Source organism: Myotis brandtii, unplaced genomic scaffold (assembly GCF_000412655.1).
Source record: "Myotis brandtii unplaced genomic scaffold, ASM41265v1 scaffold130, whole genome shotgun sequence".
In the NCBI taxonomy this organism is placed as follows: Eukaryota; Metazoa; Chordata; class Mammalia; order Chiroptera; family Vespertilionidae; genus Myotis; species Myotis brandtii.
The window spans coordinates 768,043-773,177 of record NW_005354596.1 but is presented as its reverse complement, the minus strand read 5'-3'; the positions used below and the strand labels follow the sequence as shown (position 1 = coordinate 773,177).

Here is a 5,135-nt window from a genome sequence, read left to right as displayed (position 1 = left end):
TAATGAAAAGAAAATAGGATTCCACTGAGTCTCCTATCTACCTACTCCAGGACTTCTGTGAGGATCAAATAAGATGAGGCATGGGAAAACACTTCACAGACATTTGGTTAAAGTGTAAAATGTTTGCATCTGGCTATAAAGCAAATTGTGTTCCTGGGATGAAGAAACTCCAAGGAGGTTAGTTGCTAGGGAGAGGAAGCCGGGCATTGCTATGTGACATTATTACCCGGAGCCCACAGAAACCATTTCCAGTTTGGGCTGGGCTGTGGGCCGCATTTTGCACCATGGGGTTTTGGCAGTGTTGGCTGCAATTTGGTGGGGTGTCACTCTGGGGCGATGGCGGGGCCTTTGTCCCACTTGGGGGGAGCTGAATGTTGTTTTGTGGGAGCCAGTTCTGGGGTGCCGTTTCTCTGTAAATGGCCAGTGCGCATCATGGCAGCTCCTGCATTGAGCATCTGCCCTCTGGTGGTCAGTGTGCAACATAGTGATTGGTCAGATGGTCGGACAGGATGAGGGGATGATGGCTGTTTGCAGCTGGTCACACCCCCTTCAGGGTGGGGGTCCCCACTGGGGTGCCTGGCCAGCCTGGATGAGGGGATGATGGCTGTTTGCAGCTGGTCACACCCCCTTCAGGGTGGGGGTCCCCACTGGGGTGCCTGGCCAGCCTGGATGAGGGGATGATGGCTGTTTGCAGCTGGTCACACCCCCTTCAGGGTGGGGGTCCCCACTGGGGTGCCTGGCCAGCCTGGATGAGGGGATGATGGCTGTTTGCAGCTGGTCACACCCCCTTCAGGGTGGGGGTCCCCACTGGGGTGCCTGGCCAGCCTGGATGAGGGGATGATGGCTGTTTGCAGCTGGTCACACCCCCTTCAGGGTGGGGGTCCCCACTGGGGTGCCTGGCCAGCCTGGATGAGGGGATGATGGCTGTTTGCAGCTGGTCACACCCCCTTCAGGGTGGGGGTCCCCACTGGGGTGCCTGGCCAGCCTGGATGAGGGGATGATTGCTGTTTGCCGCTGGTCACACCCCCTTCAGGGTGGGGGTCCCCACTGGGGTGCCTGGCCAGCCTGGATGAGGGGATGATTGCTGTTTGCCGCTGGTCACACCCCCTTCAGGGTGGGGGTCCCCACTGGGGTGCCTGGCCAGCCTGGATGAGGGGATGATTGCTGTTTGCCGCTGGTCACACCCCCTTCAGGGTGGGGGTCCCCACTGGGGTGCCTGGCCAGCCTGGATGAGGGGATGATTGCTGTTTGCCGCTGGTCACACCCCCTTCAGGGTGGGGGTCCCCACTGGGGTGCCTGGCCAGCCTGGATGAGGGGATGATTGCTGTTTGCCGCTGGTCACACCCCCTTCAGGGTGGGGGTCCCCACTGGGGTGCCTGGCCAGCCTGGATGAGGGGATGATTGCTGTTTGCCGCTGGTCACACCCCCTTCAGGGTGGGGGTCCCCACTGGGGTGCCTGGCCAGCCTGGATGAGGGGATGATTGCTGTTTGCCGCTGGTCACACCCCCTTCAGGGTGGGGGTCCCCACTGGGGTGCCTGGCCAGCCTGGATGAGGGGATGATGGCTGTTTGCAGCTGGTCACACCCCCTTCAGGGTGGGGGTCCCCACTGGGGTGCCTGGCCAGTCTGGGTGAGGGGCTGAGGGCTGCTTTCAGGCTGGCGGTTGTTGACTGAAGCTCCCAACCGCTCCTTTTTTTTCTCTTTTTTTATTTTATTCTGGGCCAGCTTTAGCTCTGGCTCTAGCTCTGAGGCTTCGTATCTGGTTTGTTTGCCGTTCTATAATCGAAACAATGTATAACTTCAGCTCTGAGATCCCGGCAGGCTGAAAGCTGGTTTCTGGGGTTTTGTTTAGCTTCTTATTTGCAACATAGTACATAGTTGCTTAGAGTTGCAACTCAGAGGCCGGCAAGTCAGGCGGGGAACGTTGGAGTCTGCAGTCACTGGAGCAAGCAAGCCTCATGTTCGCTTTTCAGTGCATGGCTGCCGGCCGCCATCTTGGCTGACAGTTAATTTGCATAAGGATATGCTGATTAGCCAATGGGAAGGGTAGCGGTCGTACGCTAATTACCATGTTTCTCTTTTATTAGTGTAGATAGATATTTTATGGTGCCCAAAGGTTTCATAGGATTTGTCTCCATTCTTTTTTAAAAAATTTATCTTTATTGTTTATCCCCCCTCAATCCCGTTGTCTCCATTCCTTTTCATTTCTTATGCTCAGTGGAAAATTTTAATTGACCTATCTTTGATTCACTGATTCTTCTCCCTGATAAATTCCACCTATATTAGCCTGTGTGATGTCCCATATGTACCTTAGGTTTTGTTTACTACACCAGAGGATATTTTTTTCCATTGCTTTCAGAGAGAGTGGGAGGGAGAGAAAAGAGAGAGAGAAACATTAATGTGAGAGAGAAACATCGATCAATTGCCTCCTGTATGCACCCCAACCTGGGATCAAACCCACAACCATTGGTGCACAGGATGACACTCCAACCAACTGAGCTATCAGAGAGGGCAGGTTCTGTTTACTTAAAATTTTTTTTTCTTCTTTGCTCCTCAGACTTGGCAATTTAAATCAGCCATCTTCTAGTTCACTGAATCTTTCTTCTGACTTTGAATATGTTGAACCCCTCTAGTGAGTTATAAATTTTATTTATTATACTTTTCAGTTCTAAAACTTCTATCCATTTCCTATTGTAGTTTGTATCTCATTTGATAGTTTTTATTTGGTGAGATGTTGCTCTCTTGGTTTCCTTTAGCTCTTTGAAATAGTTATGATTATTGATGTAAAGTCTTTGTCTAATACATCCAATGTCTTGACTTCCTCAGGGACAGAGTCTATTTACTTATTCCTGTTAATGAGATGCTGTCTTATTTCTTTGTAAACCTAATAATTTGTTGTTGTGAACTGGACACTTGGAATATTATAATGTGGTAACTGAAAATTTCATTGCTTCCTCTCCCAGAGTCTCTTCTTGCTGTTTGTTGTGGGTTATAGTTGTTTCTCTGCTTAGTGACCTATCTTAGCTAATATGTTAAAGACTGCCTTTGTCATGCTTGGTAACTAAAATCTCTATTGCATTAGCTCAGTGGTCAGCTCGCAGTTTTACAGAGATTTCCTTCAACAGCAGGTGCCAAAAAAATAAAGTGGCCCTCTCTGGTGTGGCTCCACTTGTTGGTGCATCATCCCATTTGTTGGAGCATCTGTACGCAGTTATGACACTTTTGCTATTAGTGGCTCTGTGGTAAAGCCCTGCGGCATTACAGAGAATATCGGGTCTTTGTCCCTTTCGCTGGCACAGAGCTCCTGAAACCCTGGGACTCTCCTGAGTGGAAGAGGGCCTTTGGGATGTTAATGAGATGGCTCTTGGCTGAGGGTCCTGGTTCCCTCCAGCTGGGACTGGCACCAGAGGCCAAGCTTGACCAGAGGGCTGGAACGTTCAGCCTCACACCCACCCTCCGGGAGAGCAGCGGAGTTCCTCACCAGTGATTCATCAACACTGCCTGCACCATGAACCTTCCATAGCAAACCCCCAGCAACCGGCTCAGAGGGCCTCTGAAGCACAGCCCACACCCACACGCTGGGGGGTGGGACACACTCAATGCCACTCGACAGAGGCTCCTGGGCTCGGGGCCCTCCCCACCTCGCCCAGGTCCCTCTTCATCTGGCTGAACACCTGCATCTTTTATGATAAATTGTAACAGTAAGCACATCATTTTCCTGAGTTCTGCAAGTTGTTCCAGTAAATTAATGAACTTGGGAGAGGGGGAATCCCCAACTCAGTACCAAAGTCAGACACAAGTGCTGGTACCATGAGGACCTGAAGCTGTGGCTTGTACCCTAAGTGGGATGGAGCCCTGACCCTGTGTTGCAGGACACCCAGCTGGTGTCAGAGGAGCAGAGAACTGGTTGGGTGGAGGAAAGCATCCCTCACCATCCCACAGAGAAACTTGCCGGGGCTGACCAGCAGCCCCTGAACGACGGATGAACAGATTACTCAGACACAGTTTCACGGTGGGAGAGACGGCTAAGGGACAGCCTGGCTGATAGCAACCAGACAGCCTCGATTGCCTGCCTCGTTAGGCTTTTATTGGAATTTTTATCTTCAGATACAATCAGCAGGGTGAGTAATCTCAGGAGGACACATGTTTACATTGTCCTCTAGGCAGGGCATCCAGGGAGTAAACATCAGGATTCCAGTAAATACCCGAGGATCTGCACGGCACAGACTTATTTAGAAAGGTCCCCAACAGAAACTGAGAAAGAGAGCAAGTACTGCTCTACCTCATCTCATCCCAGAGCACAAGATCCAGATACAAGCATTTATACCTTGTCCTTGGGCCTCCAAGCTGATCATGGTCCAGACGTTGAGTACAACTACGTTGAAACAAGAAACATGTTTTAGGTTTTGGTTTTTAGTCCTTTGAGCCAGTCCAATAGAAGTGATGTGAGCCGAAACCAGTTTGGCTCAGTGGATAGAGCGTCGGCCTGCAGACTGAAAGGTCCCAGGTTCGATTCCGGTCAAGGGCATGTACCTGGGTTGCGGGCACATCCCCAGTGGGAGATGTGCAGGAGGCAGCTGATCGATGTTTCTCTCTCATCGATGTTTCTAACTCTCTATTTCTCTCCCTTCCTCTCTGTAAAAAAATCAATAAAATATATTTAAAAAAATAAAATTAAAATTAAAAAAAAGAAGTGATGTGAGAGATTTTCTCCCCAGAATCATTTGCATATACAAGGAGATATAAATATGATGACATCGGTGCACACAGAGCTGCTGCAGTCTCCCCGACCTGGGTGCTCTACCCCAGTAAGAGACAAAGGCAGGGGGAAGACGTTTGAGTAACCACTTCACGACCCCACCCTCTTTCCTGAGAGTAGAAACTGGAGTAGAGAAAAGCTGGATTCAGGACATAGACTCAAGGGAATGAGCTGAAAGATGTCATTTATTACTCCCTGTTCTTCCCACCAAACCTGAGCGCCTGCCAAGTCCTGAGACAGCTCCACTCAGTCTGTGTCCGAGAGCTGAAACTGGTCTTCTTTTCCATCCCTCACCGCAGTACCCGACTCTCTTTCTACATGAGAATTCTATGCGTAGAGTTCTGGTGGGAGACCACGCCCCTCCATAAAAGAGGGAA

The 5,135-nt window shown here is 50.5% G+C and overlaps 1 long non-coding RNA gene across 1 annotated transcript; it reads right to left on the bottom strand.

Annotated features, from left to right (window-relative positions):
• Nucleotides 1-4,004: 4,004 nt before the first annotated feature.
• On the bottom strand, nucleotides 4,005-4,509 carry LOC106725011. Its single transcript, XR_001360847.1, has 2 exons — nucleotides 4,327-4,509; nucleotides 4,005-4,212 (listed from the first exon to the last, which is right to left on the bottom strand). It is a non-coding gene; the product is annotated as an uncharacterized LOC106725011 (long non-coding RNA).
• Between the last annotated feature and the right edge of the window lie 626 nt (nucleotides 4,510-5,135).